Here is a 16732-nt window from a genome sequence, read left to right on the forward strand (position 1 = left end):
TCATGGCCTTGTGGACAGACAGAAAGCAAAGTGGGGGAGTCTTCCCCCACCCCAGGCAATACAATGAATATAGCCTCTGTTTCCTTCCACTGGAAGACACTTGCACACCTGCTGGGCCAAGACTGCTGCCTGGGACTGCGGGTGGTACAAGTGGCCAGCAGTGGGCCAGAAGGATGAGGACCGTGCAGGAAGTTTGCCAATAGGGGCAAAGAGAAGCCCAAAGCACCTTGCTTTCAAAAGAGCCAAGGAGGAGAAGAACACAATCCACAAAGAGACACTGCTCTAGAGGTTCCTGGATGAAGAGAGGTGGAGCAGACAGCGGGACTGATTGCTCAGGGAGAGAATGCTGGGTATGTGGGCCAGCCAGGGGCGGCTCTAGAGCCCAGCGGGGCAAGCACCCGCCTGGGGCGGCCCTTTCCCAGGGGGGCGGCAGGCTGCGCCGGTGGACCTGCCGCAGTCATGCCTGCGGGAGGTCCACCGGAGCCCCGGGACGACCGGACCTGCCGCAGGCATGACTGCGAACGGTTCGCTGGTCCCGCGGCTCGGCTGGACCTCCCGCAGGCATGACTGCGGCAGCTCAACCGGAGCCGCTGGAGCAGGGAACCGCCCGCAGCTGCGGGGAGGTCCAGCTGAGCCGCGCGACCAGCGGATCCTCCGCAGTCATGCCCGCGGTAGTTCCGCTGCTCCCGCGGCTCGGGGGCGCCTCCAGGGCATGATTGCTTGGGGCGGCCAAATTTGTAGAGCCGCCCCTGGGGCCAGCAGGGTCATTCGTCCAGCTCAGTTACAGTGCCTGCACCAATGCATGTGCCAGCTGCAATGTCTGCAGGTGCACAGATACATACAGACAGGACAGTGGAATGGTGTCCCTGGTCCTGGTTCACAATGGTTGGAGAGTGGAGTTTCTAGCAGGGCCAGTGAACAAAATTACAAGTAGGGTTTGTTTTCCGAACTATTCACAGTTGTGTGTCTGAGAGAGAGAGAACCTCTAACCCCTGTCCAAGAGATGTACCCCTGTCCCTGAGAACAGTGAGGTGGCAGAGCGCATACTGCTTTATGACATATACTACACCTTTTCTGGTCAGCCCTGAACTCTCCAGTTCCATGATTTAACCTTCTTTTGACACTTAATAGCTTTTATATTTTGGCTGTAGCGATTATTCAGACTCTCAGCCAAATCGCAATCCCGCTCCCACATGGTACCTCAATTTCCCACTCTCTAAAGTGGGGATAATCCTGATCCATATTCAGAAAGTGCTTGATCTTCTGTCTTTCTTCCCAAGTCCCTGCCCTCCTTGCCCAACCCTGCCCTCTGTCCTGTTCCCCAAACTTCCACGCCCATGTTAGTGCCTGTCTCACCTCCCCCCCACACACTCCCCCACCAACCTGCAAGGTCTCATACAAAGTCTCCTGCCAGCAAAGGGAAGCTGCTCCCAGATCTGGAGCTGCATTTGCATGTCCTGAGTGCTGTCCTGCACCAGGTTCACCATCTGCAAGTAGGTCATCAACCTCCATCTCGGTCCCAGGTGCAGGATGGCCTCTGGTTCCTGCTCCCTCAAGCACCTGGAGATGCTGAAATAGGGGTGGGGTTGGCGGAGCAGGAGAACACACCATGTGGTTAAGAAATGGCAGAGAGAGCCTTTTCCCTCCCTTGGAAATTACATTGTCCCTCTGTGGGGAATCCCTTCCTGGCAGATGCTGTGCTTTCGTTCCTGGACACTGCCAGGAGGCCCAGCTTCCATCCCTAGCAGCTTAGCTGTTCCATCCCCTACTGTGAACCTAAACTGCCTTTAAAGGACTATCCAAGCCCCTCCCAGGCCTGCTCTCAATGAGGGTCTCTCTCCTGGCTGAGCACAGGCTGTCCTTATATCACCCAACAGGCCTGGATCCTAGTTACATGCTGCTCCTTTTCATGTGAGCCCTGCACTTATTCCCTTCACCAGGGGTTAGGTTCAGTTGAGCTGCAGCCCCTTTAATGGCCATCTCACCCTGGGACAGCCTGAAACTGGAAACCTGTGGGCTAATAGTAACTGTTTGCTATGAAGACACAATGGAAGAGGAATCCTTTGGACTGGATTTAAATTATTCCAAAGGAAAGTGAATGAGAGAAAATGTCCAGCATTATCCTCCTAGCAAAAGAAAAAGTTTAAGGTCAGAAAGGACCGTTATGTCCATCTTCTGTATAACACAGGCCCCAGAACGTCACCGAGTGCTTCCTCCAGAAAACCTATGACATGTGACTGAGTCAGAGCACGTCTTCTGGAAAGACATCTACATGCATTCGAGCCAGCTGGTAAGAAAAAATCTTTCTTCTGCAGTGACGTGAAGTTAAAGAACATAGAGAAGAAGAAAACCTCTACTCAGGTTGTTACTGGAGCTGAAGCAGAGGCCAGAATAAACATGGCTAGGGCCCAGGACTGACTATCAGCAGATCTGCCATTTTCTATTCCTGGCTGTTTGACCATGAGCGAATCTCTTTGCTTCTGTGTGCCTCAGTTTCTACAACTATAAAATAAAGCGAATCAAGGTTATGATTTTGTCTCTCCTATTTTGCAAGGTGGGAAACTTAGATACATTTGGGGCCTGTCTACACTACCGGTCTAGAGTGTCTTTGTAAGCTGGTGACCCCCACATGTTGTTCAGAACCTATGGATAACACAAGCTCCTAAGTTTGTTTTGTGCTTAGCCCCTCTGGAACAGCTGGGCTGGACGGCCTTTTCTCGCTGGGCTGTGCGGAGCAGGTTCTGGGCACTAGGGATATGAAGAGGCTCTCAAGAACTAATTCTTGACAATAAATATCAATGAACTGCAACACAATATAAAATCACTGCCGCTAACATCAGTGGGTGATAAAATACTAGCAGAGTGGTAATTAATGATGAGGACAGGGCAGTGACACAGAGCAATCGGATCACTTGATAAGCTGGCCCCATTCAAAGAAAACAAGTTTGAAAAGAACCAAATGAAAGGTCCTATAGCTAGCAACAAGCATGCAGGCCACACCTACAGAATGGGGAAGTGTACCCAGGAAAGCACTAACTGTGAAGAGGATTTAGGGGCCATGCTGGGCAAGCCATTCAACATGCGCACCCAGTGTGATGCTGTGGTGAACAGGGCTAACGCCATCATTCGATGTATAAAAAGAGCAGTGAGTAGTATAGGGGGGTGACACACCATCAGTAAGACTGATCCTGGAATACTGCACCCAGTTTTGGCATCCACCTTTGAAAAAGATTTTGAAATATTGGAGATGGGGCAGCAAAAAGCAATGAAACATTTTGAGGGCTGGAGAAATATGCCTGCTAGTGAGCTATTGAAAGAGCTCAGCCTGTTTAGATTAGAAAAAAAATCGGGAGGTAATTGTCTCTTCTGTCCATAAAGTCTCCTAATTTATGAACAACTGAGCGTAGCATGGGGAAGAGCGTCTCGTGTTCTACTGTGTAGTCGGTGTCATCCCCACAATGAAGAGTCATTGAGTGGGGTGATCCAGGGGAAGCAGCTCAAACATGCAATGTGGCTGGACAGGGGCAGGACATCAGCACTGCAGGGGAGGGGTGGGTGTGGCAGTGACATCACAAGGACCTTTGGCAGGACTTCAGCCTATTGGACAAAGGTGATGTGGAGGCGATGATCTCACAGAGAAATCTTGACATCAGCCAGACAGGACAGGGGTGCAGGACAGGGGCAACCTTGGAGATCCCTGTGGCTTTGCTTCAGCACGTCTCCTTCTCAAGGTCTCTCCTTGAGGACTGAGAGAGAATTCACTTTTACGTACGTGAGTGCAAGGAGGACCCTCTTCGGAGTTTTCTCCTTTTCTTTTATTGATTTTGCTAGAAAACAGACGTCCCTGTATAGAAGGTAAGAGCCTCTGAGAGGTTTGGAACCTGTTCAGTCTGATCCATCAGGTGCCGGCTGATTGTTAGGAAAGGAAAACACTAGACTGTGGAAGCAGCATTTTATTTCCGACCTAGGACTTTGTCCCTTAGAATCACTGGGGACATTGGGGTTTCTCCTTTTTGTTTTCCCTTTTCCAGTCTCTCCCTCCTTTCTCTTCTTCTCTTGCATCTTTGTCCTTTCCCCCTGCTCTCCTTTCACCACCAGGACTTGTGTGTGCATGTGGAGAGCAGGGCGGGTGCAGAGGGAGATTGCACTCCAACTCTCATTGTGGGAGGCCCTCCCAAAGACATGTGGCTGGAATAGTGCTCCAAGAGTGACTCCCTCCGGTGGTGACCTGGGACATCTGGTGAGAACTCTCAGCTTTCTGATTCTCAGAGTCTCAGTGCTGATTGGGCGAGCATGGGGCTATTGTGAGGGAGGAGACTCAAGTCCTTGTTACTCTCTTTTAAGACCAAGGAAATAAGCCATAACCAAATCTGTGTTTGATTGCTCTTGCTGCTTTTCTCCATTCATTGTCTTTGAGCAATTCGTGATTCTCTCTCTAATGGGCTAGTTCTTCTAAAATACTTACTGAATAATTAGGTTTTAATAAAGCCATATGCAAACCCATGCTTCCAGTAACAAAGGAGTCAGGCGGCACCCTACAGAATGGGGGACAGTCTGCTGGAAAGCAGTGACCCTGAAAAGAATTTCGGGGCCATAGTGGATGAACTGCTCAACCTACTCTGTCAATGTGAAACTGTGGTAAAAAAGGTTAAAGCCATTCTTGGATGGATAGAGTAGTGACTATGGAAAGGGAAGTGATCCAGCATTGGTGAGACTGATATTGGAATATTGAATCCAGTTCTTGTGTCCACATTTTTGAATATTATGTTAAAAAAATTGGAGAGGGTACAGAAAAGATTCATAATTGAGTGATGGGGATGACGCCTTATAATGAGACATTGGAAAAGCTCAATCTGTTTAGTATATACAAAAGAAGAATGAGAGGGTGAGTTGCTTGACTTCATGGAGAGAAAATGTTGAGTATAAAAAGGGCTCTTTTATCTAGCAGAGACAGGCATGACAAGACTCCATGGATGGAAGCAGAAATCAGAAAAAGTATAATGACAATAAGACCCAGATTTGTAAGAGGGTGATTCATCATTGGAACAAACTACCAAGAGAAATGATGGCTTCTCCATCTCTTGATATCTTCTAATAAATACTAGATGCCTTTCTGGAAAATGTTTGAGTAAAAGAAAAATCCAGCTCTTCTGACATACAGGAGGCCATAGGATATGCAAGGGATGAGATTAAATGCTCTAATGGTTCCTTCTGGCCATAAAGTCTACTAACTTTTGAAAACCTGATTGCGGCCTGGGGAAGAGATTCTCGTGTTCTACTGTGTAGTCGGTGTCATCCCCACAATGAAGAGTCATTGAGTGGGGTGATCCAGGGGAAGCAGCTCAAACATGCAATGTGGCTGGACAGGGGCAGGACATCAGCATTGCAGGGGTGGGGTGGGTATGGCAGTGACATCACAAGGACCTTTGGCAGGACTTCAGCCTATTGGACAAAGGTGATGTGGAGGCGATGATCTCACAGAGAAATCTTGACATCAGCCAGACAGGACAGGGGTGCAGGACAGGGGCAACCTTGGAGATCCCTGTGGCTTTGCTTCAGCACGTCTCCTTCTCAAGGTCTCTCCTTGAGGACTGAGAGAGAATTCACTTTTACGTATGTGAGCGCAAGGAGGACCCTCTTCGGAGTTTTCTCCTTTTCTTTTATTGATTTTTGCTAGAAAACAGACGTCCCTGTATAGAAGGTAAGAGCCTCTGAGAGGTTTGGAACCTGTTCAGTCTGATCCATCAGGTGCCGGCTGATTGTTAGGAAAGGAAAACACTAGACTGTGGAAGCAGCATTTTATTTCCGACCTAGGACTTTGTCCCTTAGAATCACTGGGGACATTGGGGTTTCTCCTTTTTGTTTTCCCTTTTCCAGTCTCTCCCTCCTTTCTCTTCTTCTCTTGCATCTTTGTCCTTTCCCCCTGCTCTCCTTTCACCACCAGGACTTGTGTGTGCATGTGGAGAGCAGGGCGGGTGCAGAGGGAGATTGCACTCCAACTCTCATTGTGGGAGGCCCTCCCAAAGACATGTGGCTGGAATAGTGCTCCAAGAGTGACTCCCTCCGGTGGTGACCTGGGACATCTGGTGAGAACTCTCAGCTTTCTGATTCTCAGAGTCTCAGTGCTGACTGGGCGAGCATGGGGCTATTGTGAGGGAGGAGACTCAGGTCCTTGTTACTCTCTTTTAAGACCAAGGAAATAAGCCATAACCAAATCTGTGTTTGATTGCTCTTGCTGCTTTTCTCCATTCATTGTCTTTGAGCAATTCGTGATTCTCTCTCTAATGGGCTAGTTCTTCTAAAATACTTACTGAATAATTAGGTTTTAATAAAGCCATATGCAAACCCATGCTTCCAGTAATAAAGGAGTCAGGCGGCACCCTACAGAATGGGGGACAGTCTGCTGGAAAGCAGTGACCCTGAAAAGGATTTCAGGGCCATAGTGGATGAACTGCTCAACCTACTCTGTCAATGTGAAACTGTGGTAAAAAAGGTTAAAGCCATTCTTGGGTGGATAGAGTAGTGAGTATGGAAAGGGAAGTGATACAGCATTGGTGAGACTGATATTGGAATATTGAATCCAGTTCTTGTGTCCACATTTTGAATATTATGTTAAAAAAATTGGAGAGGGTACAGAAAAGATTCATAATTGAGTGATGGGGATGACGCCTTATAATGAGACATTGGAAAAGCTCAATCTGTTTAGTATATACAAAAGACCTGCACCATTCTTTGGGCTATTTGACGAGAACCCTTAGCCCCACACCCTTCAAAGTCTCAACCTTGATTGGCTGAGGAGGGGGCTATTGACAGGGAGGAAATTCTGGTCTTTGTTGTTCTCTTTTATGACCAAGCAAATAAGTCACAACCAGTTATATGTTTGACCAATGTTGATGCTGCTCTCCATTAATTGTCTTGGAGCAGTTCATGATCCTCTCTAACATTCCAATTCTTCTAAAATACTTGCTGAATAATGACTATGAACAATTGTTGGTCTGTAGCTCATTTGAGAGCAACTCTGCTACTGACTGGCTGCATCAGCTAAGACAAGTCACTGCTCCTTTCTCAGCCTTAGTTTCTCCTTCTGTCAAGTATGAACAACAGTACTCTCCCACCTACCTCACGATGGGTGGATGTTGGGGATCCACTGAAGAGTGTCACTAGTAGCAGTGCAGAATAGGACGTGTCCTATCACATTGAGCCATATCAGATTATGACATAATATTCTATTTTATTTGTATTTTATTCTTTTGAAATTGTTAAAAGCAGCAACTACTTAGCTCAGACTGAAGCATCTCATCTAATTTTCTAGATCACAGTGTCTCCTCTTTGTGTACGACGAGACAGTTTAATGCACTGTGACAAACAGGAGATGCTCTTGTTTTGCAAACAAATATTTGTTTGCAAAGAATTTTCATCCTACTTGTTATGATTTCAAGAAGCAAAGTGGTTTAGTCTGAATGGATTTTCTGACAGAAAACAGTTTCCATGAAAATTTTCACCCCTTATTTCCTGGGCTCTATCCCTGCCTCCGTGGGAATTGTTGTCTGTTAGTTAGAACAGGAGTCAGGACTGTTGGCTTCTCTTTCTGGCTCTGTCACCGCTTTGCTGTGTGACGCCTTGGGTAGGTCCAATGGGAATAGGGTCAGTTCTCTAACTCCAGGCAGCAGTGAGCCTGGGTGAGAAGGGATGCTCAAGCTGTCTGCAAAGGAGAAAGGGATGTTTCCAGGTGTTGAACGTCAAGAATTCTAAACTTTGCTAAAATGGCTAGTCTAGAGAAACAAGAAATAGTTGGGGCCAAATTTTAACCATTGTCTTTTTTAAAGCCCATTCAAGGATGTGAGTCCCAGAGAGCCATAGAGAGGGGGAGCAACTTGCCCAGTCCCAAAGATCAATAGGCAGCAATGGAACCAGGAGTGACACTCCCTCTCAAAGGCAGGAGGACTGGACATTAGGGCCTGGTTGCAATTGCCAGCTGTGGGAGGGGGTGTGCAGCAGTGGTTAGTGAAGGGGTCCATCCATGGCTCTGACACTCGGTGTGACCCTGAGCCAGTAGCTGAGGCCCGTTTGCCATCAGTAGGGTTGGGGTCCCATCGCTACAGCCCTGGGGGGTTGGGAGGCTCCAGGAAGGTGTGTAAAGTGCTGGGATGTCAGGATCCTGGAGCTGCTGTCACCTCTGCACTAGGGCAGTGTTCTGCACCCCGCTGCTACTGGCTGACTTTCTCTGTCCCCTGGCAATAAGACAGACTCTTGTTTTCACAGCCAGTCGATCGCCCTAGAGTCATCACCCTGCCTGCTGGCTGGGCAGGGTAACTCCTCAGGTCACCACCCTCTCCAGCCTTCCTTGGGCTTGGAGAGTGAGGAGGAGGGCGAGGGACATCTGCTGACCTTGAACATCCGCCATCCATCATACCATCACCTAGAGCAAGTGAGTGGCATTAGGGTTCCTCAGTGGCTTCCCCTGTCTGTCTGGAGAGAGGCAGAAACAGGGGGAGAGAACATCTTCAAAGGGGGATTTCATTTGCAAACAGCCCCCAAGAGCCCCTCACTCTCATACTGGGCAAGGGCTTCTCCGGAGCCATCTCCAGTGTATTTGGAAAGGTCCCAGCAAATGGCAGCAATGAGGCTCCCAGCCCTTCCCTTGTGGGACACTGTTCCCCAGGCTGAGAGTCTCTGAGCTGGGCCAGACCCTGTGAGCTGCTGAGCATGGAAATCAATGGGGATGAGGAGGGCCCTGATCTTCCTGTACCTAGGGTCTTTGTGACTTTGGCGTGGGGAATGGTTTCCCAAGAGAAGTCCGGACTCCTGGATTCTGTTCCGTCTCTAGCCTGGGCGGGGGAGTGTGGCCTGGGATGACAGCAGGGGGCTGCTTGTCCAGAGTAACCGATGATCTTTGAGACTGACCCCATTGCTCTAAAAGGATGAGACTTCCTGGATATTGCAGCAGCAGCAGGGATTAGGAGTGGGAACATTGGGAGCGGATCATGCAATGAACTCCTGCCAGGGTGTGTAGCTTGCACTCCCTGCACTCCTGTGGGGGGAGAAGGGGCTGCTCTGGTTGGAGCAGGGAGGAGGAGGGACTGAAAAGGCCCATGAGTGAAAGGCTGCCTTGAGCCCAGACTCACACCTGCTCCCCGTTCGATTCCAGGATGGCCAGGCTCCTGAGGATGTTCAGGAAGAAGGCTCTGCAGGTGGCCCCAGAGCCTGAGGGAAGCAGCTGCCATCTTCCCAAGGGGCAGAGCAACCTCTCCATCCCCGCTGGCGGGGAAACAGCTCCCATCCAGGCCAGAAGGCGGAAGTGCCCAGCCTTCTGGTGAACAAAACCAGCTCCCAGCACAGGTGCTGAGCTGGGAGAGGCCCCTACCAGGCCCAAATGGAGCTGGCTCAGGATGTGGTTTCGCAGACAGGACCCAGCCCAGGAGGGGCACCGGGCAGGGAGGCTCTGGGGCTTGTTGTGTGGGCAGCAGCGGCCCCAGGAGCCCAGCCCTCATTCCCAGCAGGAGGCATTGCCCTGCCCGGTCACTGAGGACCTTCCAGCCCCCTCAGGCCAGGAGGTGTAAGCTCCCTGTCCCAGCACCAGCAGCTCAGCATGGGACAGCAGCAGCGCCCGGGACTCTGGCAGCAGCGACGCCGATGGACGCTGCTGCTTTGTTCCAGGTGAGGAGCCAGGCTGGGATCAGGGAGGGGTGAGGACAGGGATCTGAACACCCTGGGCCCAGACACTCTCCCAGTGATATGGCGGGGGAGCGGTCCCCAGCCCAGGTGTCTGGCCTGAGCCACGTGAACCCCACTGACACCAGCAGCAGTCACACAGCTGCCCCTGCAGCAAGGGGAACTGGGGGTGGGGGGCATTAAGACCTGCTGCCACTTTGGTCGTTGATGCTCCGGGGCTGGGGGAGTAGGCACCTCCCATGGAGTCCTGGACAGTGGAGCGGGGGCTCTCTCTGCTATGGGCTTCTGAAGCTGTTGGGGGCTGAAGGCATCCCTGAGAGGGAGGTGTGGGGCCCAATCTGCCCTGGGTGGCTGAGGTGGGAAAGGGGGTCTTTAATCCTGCTCTCCCCACCATGCCCCTGTCCTTCCCCCAAGTGGCAACAGGCATCACCCTGTTACCTTCTCTCTCTGGTGCAGGGACCCTCAGAGATTCAGAGGAGGAGGAATGGGTGGGCATGTCCACAGATGAAGCTGCTCTCAAGGTCATCAGAGAGCAGCTTCGGTGAAGAGAAAAGGTACAAATGTTCCCCACCTGGGCTGGAACCAAGATTGTCCTGTCCCTTCCCAGCATCCCCACCCCCTGCCGAGGGTCTTGTCCCTGATGATCCACCACCCCTAATGGGGCCTTTTTACATCCATGATGTGGGACCCCCAAGATGGGGGTGTTTGTCCCACAACAGCCGAGGTCTCCTCCCCCCACAGGCACTGTCCCAGTTCCTGATCCTGCCTGTGTAGGAGTCATGGGGGATTTGGACAATAGGCGGGTCCCCACAATCCCTCATTGAGCCTGAGCCCTGGAGCTGGTGTGGGTGGGGCAGGAAGGTCCCTAGCTAACAGGTTCTCTCTCGCTCTACCCCACTTCTTGTGGGTACAGGATGAGGGGAAGCAGCTCCTGTTCCTGCAGGCCATCTACCCTGCGTGTCTTGCTGCACAGGACAGAGGGCAGGACACGCTGGAGCTGCGCTGCTGCAAGGCAGCTGTGGTGGAGAGGAGTGTGGTGAGTGAGACACGTCATACAGCAGCTGGAGGGAGGAGAGAGACATGGGATTGGCAGGGGTATCGCCGGGCTAATGGGTGAGGGCTGGGTGGCGTTGGAGGGGGCAGCAGAGGGCAGGGATTGCTGGGGCTGAAGGCTGAGGAGAAGAGAAGAGAAGGGAGAAATTCTGAGATTGGGCAATGGGGGAATTGTGGGGCTGGAGGGCAGCTGAGACTGGGGGACAAGGAATCACATGGTCCCAGCTCGGTAGTTGGGATGGTGCTGAATGGGGGCAGTTTTGACAGGGAGGAGGAAAGAAGAGGATTGGGACTGAGCTGGCAGGAATCCTGGAAAGGAGACAAGTTTGATGGGCAGGAAGAAATTGGAGGAGCAGGAGGTAGTGGGGGATCCTGCTGGCCACGTGGGGCACTGGCTGTGTAATCTCCTCATTGGGAGGTGTCAGTAGGGCCCGAATCTCTCACGCTCCTTTGTCTCCTTTGTGTCTCACAGGAGCTCATTGAGGAGCTTCCTAAAGACTCTCCACCCAGCACCATCCTCGCCAACTCCCTGGTCGCAGTGGGCAACCTCAGGTACCAAGACAGCCCCGTCCCCCTCCCCCCGGCTCCCCTAACCCCAGTGCTGCTCAGGCACAAGGCTGGGAGTCACTATCTCTCCCACTCCCAGGTCACCTCCCAGGAGTGGCTCCTCTGGCAGAGATGGTGGGGTGGGAAGGTTCACTCTCTCCTGGCTGGGCTGTTCCTGTCACTCCACTAACAATACAGGGGCCTTGAGGAGGGGCTCACTCCCGGGCTCAGATACAGGAGGGGCAGCAGGCCCCAGGGAACAGGCGCTATTCCTGTCCTGCCACTGTCTGTCTGTGATGCCTTGGCCTTGTCATTCCCTAGCTCAGTGCCTCAATTTCCATTCTCGCCAGCCTGTGCCTATATCCCTGTTGTTTTGTGTCCATGTTGGCGACAGTCCCACCCCGACACTGCACAGTCTAATACCAGCTCCTCTCTCTTGCCAGCACCATGAAACCTGCCCTTGAGCCAGACCTAGAGACCCACCTCTTGTGAGCTGCCCTTCGCTCCATCTTCACCCTGGGCACGGAAAAGGACACAATCAACATCCAGGTACATCCTCCTCCTCCATCCTCCTCCTCTTCCAGAGTGGTCCTTGGTCCCTGCTTCCTTGATTTGCTGGAGCTCCAGATTTAGGGGTGGGGTAGGCAGAGATGGAACAAGCTGCAGGGTTGGATCCTTCTCTCCAGAGGATTACCCCTCCCTGGGGGATTTTTCTCTTTCTTTCTTATGCCATGTTTTGCCCAGCTTCCATCCATAGCAACTTGGCTGTTTCATACTCTTCTGCCTTCAAGGCCCTCTGCAGAGACCTGCTAAGCTCATTGATCAAAGATCCAAGTGTCATCAATCCTTGCTAATTGCCTGCAGTGGGTTGTGAATGAGAGAGGCCAGGATGTGTGTTTGGGAGTCTCACCAGTGCTTCCCAGAGACCCCTCTTCCCATCCTGTGGCAGATGTAGGCCCAGTTTCCCTAACTCTGACCCATGCTTTGCAGGCTCTCCACAAAGTCATGCCAGAGCTCCTGGATGCCATGCTGGGGAACCTGCTGGCAGAGTCCCCAGACGCAGACAGGCTCCACTACATCTTGGAGGTGAGCCCCATAAGGAGGGGTGGGAACCAATTTTACCTTAACTCTTTGGGGGACTGGTAAGGAGAGACTGGAAGATCCATTTTCTACTCTGTCCTCCTAGCTGGGTCCCCAGTGGGGCATCCTTGGTTGGGGAGGTCAGTGCAATACAGTGTCAGGTCCTGCTTTCTTGAGGGACAGAGGAAGGAGCTGGGACTTCAAACCAGAACTCTGCCTGGTTCTCTTGAGCACTAACCACAGGGCCCCTGGTTGTCTTGGGGAGTGAGAGTCTGAAATCCACCCCCTTCTTCCGTCCCCCCAACACACACACACTCCATGAGATTCCGGAGATGGTTCTCAGAGAAGAGGCACATGAAGCAGGGAAACAGGAGGACCCCAGGGAATCAGCCCTTCTCTCTGATATGATCTGAAATTCCTGGGGGGACTGTGCTCTCAGTGACTCCCTACATCCCACCAAGGATTTTAGTAGCAGGGAAGGGCGAGGGTTCAGTCTCCTTTCTGGTGAACTGTTCGGGAATCAGGAGTTCTGGGAGGATGGGACCAGCCCCGACACCGAACCTTGTCCCAATCTAGAGAGACTCTGACAAGTTGTGAGCTGCAGGATACAAGCTGCGTCCTGGGGGAAAGAACCACCTTCTAAAGCTCTGTGATCAATGACTCAGCTATTCCCCCCTGAGCATCATGTCTTGGGCCCCTGGGGCTGGGGGGGTGGGGCTCATTTGCAAAGCACCACCTGCCCATTGATCCTGACCTGCCTCCTTTCCCCACAGCATGTCAACCTCTGGATCGTGTCCAGGGTGTCCCAGGAGAGAGCCAGGGCCATTAGGAGCTGCACGGCCCTGCTCAGATATGCAGTCACCCTCCCTGAGTTTGACGTAAGTGACCTCTGACCCCAGCTTCCTGACTCCAGGCGTAGGTGGGCTGGCTCCAACGGGCTGTAGGATCTGCTGCTGCAGGGGCTGTGGGTTCAGAGTGTTCCTCTTGGGGAGGCAGAGTCAGAGCAGGGAATGAGATAGGCTTGAGTCAAGTTCTTCTTGTCCTGGTCAAGTGTTGTCCCTGGGCCTTTAAGGGGACCATGCTCCAGCCCCTGCTTGGCATCCCAAAGCAGCTCCTGGCTCCCTTGGCAGCAGAGCAAATGAAGGGTCTATCTCAGGCTCCTCTCCCCCAGCATCTCCTGCAGAGGTGCTAAGGGGAAGGAGCCTTCTGGCCCAGGGGGGACAGGGAGCTGACAGGAAAATGCTGATGGAGTCTCCTCTCCTTTCCATTAGATCTCAGCAGAGTTCCCTAGGATGGGTCACCACGTGGCACAGCTGGCTCTGTTTGTCAGTAACCCAGACAAGGACATCAGCCGGCAGGCCAGGGAGGGGACTTACCGGCTGTACCAGCTGCTGCTCCAACAGAAGGGTAAGGAACCCACTGGGACACGGAACCCAATAGGGGGACTGAGAGTGACCACAGGTGGCTAATGGACCCCAGACAATTTCTCTCAGACTGACCCCAGCTGGAGGACAAGTCTCTCTCTGCCTCTGTTCTTCTCCAATCCACTGTGCAGCCACCAATAGGATTGGAAGGACACAGAAACTGCAACCAGAATGATAAAAGTCTCTCTCTCTCTCTCTCTCTCTCTCTCTCTTCCAGGGCTGACCATACATGAGGCAGAAGATCTGTGGTGCCACGACTGGCACCAGGACAGCAGGCTCCTGGGCTATAAGAACACAGCCAGGGTGGAGGAGATAAGGACACTGTGGCAGGGCATGACACAGCTCAGAGAGTGGGGCTGGCTGGGTCCCTGCAGTGGATGCCTCCTGGAGACAGGACAAAGGCCCACTCCTTATTTCCAGCTCAGAGTTCCTCATCCACCACCCAGTGGGACTGGCTGGTGCTAAAGGTCCCAGATTGGAACCTCGCTAGTTGCCATGATTTGAGTGTCTTACATGGAGCCATTGCTACGTGCCAGAAGGAGAATCCCCGGGTGGGTGAGTTAATATAGAATTATGGCTCTAGGTGTCTCTGTTCCTTGTCCCCCTGGCTGATCCCCAAGTGTCTGAGAGGAGAGCACTGGGTCAGTCAGTCACTATTGCTTGATCAGACCCTTGTTTAATTCCCTGCACCCTGTAGAAGCAGAGAAAGGAGGTGGGGTTTGCCCAATTCCATTGCCAGTCAGGAAGCAGAACGCCCCAACCTGGGAACTGGGTAGGGGACACAGTGAGCTCCAGAGTCAATATGGACCACATGCACCCCCCTCATGTCTCCAGACCCGGCCATGGAATGGCAGAGTATCTGGACCTCAGCCACTGTTCCAAAGAAGTACATTGTCACTGACCCAAGTTGCGGCTACTTGCTGCACAAGTAGAAAATCAAAGACAACCCCCCACCCCCATCTCACAACTGTGGTGAGAACATCCAAACCTTGCAACACACCATAACACAGTGCCCCCAGATTGGAGTCAAAGGTGAAGTGGGTAATTTCCACAACATCACAGAGGAGACCTTGGAATGGCTCCTGGATCTACAAGTGCATCTACAGAATGCTGCTCTATAGACGCCACGTGAGAGAGACTGTGTGAGCTTGTCCTGCCTCCCACAAGCTGAATTGCTGCAGCAGAAGAAAAGTTTCCTAGGAGTGTTTGTGATGGGGACAGGGACATGAGTCTCCTTATCCTTGTCAGGTTGCAGATTGGATTCCCTTTGGAAGAAACCAAGGAGCTGCAGAGGCCTTACCCAGCTACTAGAGAAATCACTAATTTGGGGGGAATAGACCTTTGGTCTGTCAGCTCCAACCCCCTCCCTCACATGCACACTCCTCTAGCCACTGAGGTGCAGGAGATCTCTCTGCTGGAAGCAATACAGGGTCCCCTATCATCTCTGTGCGCTGCACAGCAGAGTGGGCCCTGCTCACCCACATTAGAGATCTATTTCCAGCCCATCATGGCCCCTTCGATAAATTGCCCTCCAGAAAGAGCCACTGGAGGCTTTGGTCCCCAAGCATCTGTCACCTTTTAATAAAGGGGCTTCCCTGAGCCATGGGACCCTGAAAGCCTCCTGGGGAATGAACTGCCTTGGCTACAGCAGCTCTCTTACCCTCCCTTTGGGGCACTAGAGGGTGAGGCCATTCTATCTCCAGGACTTGGAGGCTGGCTCTGGGCAATCTGCTAAAGCCTCGTGTCCTGTTGGTTTTAGGTCTTTGGAAAATTCTTCTCTGAGGGGCAGAGAAAATACTTCCTCCAGACAGCAATGCTGGCAATCCATGATCCCCTGCTGCATGTCAGCCAGGCTGGGCTGCTCCTCACATACTCCATCCTGGGGGAAGCCCAGCAACTGATGGGGGACAAGGTAAGCAGCTGCATTAGACTCAGGAGATTGGGGCGGGGCCCAGACCTCATTCCCATCCTATCACCATTCACTGGCCTGGGAGCAAGGAGCCTAGTGGGGACTTCTGGACTTCATGGACTTCTGTTCTTAGGATGTGATGCTCTGCTATCACTCCTGGGAAGGGCAGGAGAGTCCCCTAAGTGCCCTGTGTGAACCTTTCCTGCCCCACAGAGCTGCACCCATTTCCCTGTGGCCTAGTGTCCATGTCACCGGAGCCACCCCCCAGAATTGCTCCCATCACTGGGAGCCTGGGAGGCCAAGGACTGATGGGTGATGGCAACTGGCCAGGCAGTTCTGAGGCACATGGGTGGGGGAAGCTTGTCCTGCTGCTGGCAGGGCTGGACCCGCTCTAGAGAGAAGGGGAGGATTCAGTCAGCAGGGGCTGCTGACCTTCCCCGTTCACCAGGGCTGCCATCCTGTGGCTTCAGCATTTGTCACTGGGGTGACTTGGGGAAAGGTCTCAACCTCCCCCCATCCCACTTCACTGCTGCCAGAATCCCTCCTGCCCCCCTCCCTGCCCTACCTGAGTGGGGATGGAGGTAGGGGTGGAGGAGAGGGTTCTACAAACTTGAGCGGTGTCCCCAGGTGGGTTGGAGGTGGAACAGCTGTCAGGGGCACTGAGGGGGAAGTGGCAGGAGCTAACCCTACAAGGAGGGTGGTTGGCACTGGAGGTCACTACAGAGGACAACAAGCCTCCATCCTGGGGATCAGGAGGGTGAATCCACCACTCAGACATGAGCAGCTCCTGGGTGTAAATGGTGCTGGTTCCAGGTGCCCTTAATCCTCCCTGATTCCTGGGCAGTGTCTCAGTCTCTGACATGTTCTCGTTCCCCTGCAGCTGGAGGATGTCACAGCCAAGGTGATGTGCCAGCTCCGCATCATCCGGCACTTGCACCAGGTGCCCAAGGCGCTGCAAGGACTGTGCCTCATCTGATGCCCTGAAAGCTTCCCCTCTCATGTTCAGCAACTCCCGCTCCCTGCTGCAGGTACTGCTCTGTCTCACTGT

The 16732-nt window shown here is 52.6% G+C and overlaps 1 long non-coding RNA gene across 2 annotated transcripts; it reads left to right on the top strand.

Moving 5' to 3' along the window:
* Positions 1 to 12329: 12329 nt before the first annotated feature.
* Positions 12330 to 15633, top strand: LOC120371401. Of its 2 annotated transcripts, XR_005584321.1 has the most exons (4): positions 12330 to 12357; positions 13125 to 13229; positions 13993 to 14330; positions 15535 to 15633. It is a non-coding gene; the product is annotated as an uncharacterized LOC120371401 (long non-coding RNA). The 2 variants fall into 2 exon arrangements; XR_005584320.1 differs by lacking the exons at positions 12330 to 12357; positions 13125 to 13229 and adding an exon at positions 13709 to 13758.
* Positions 15634 to 16732: the final 1099 nt, after the last annotated feature.

This window comes from Mauremys reevesii, linkage group 9 (assembly GCF_016161935.1).
Source record: "Mauremys reevesii isolate NIE-2019 linkage group 9, ASM1616193v1, whole genome shotgun sequence".
In the NCBI taxonomy this organism is placed as follows: Eukaryota; Metazoa; Chordata; order Testudines; family Geoemydidae; genus Mauremys; species Mauremys reevesii.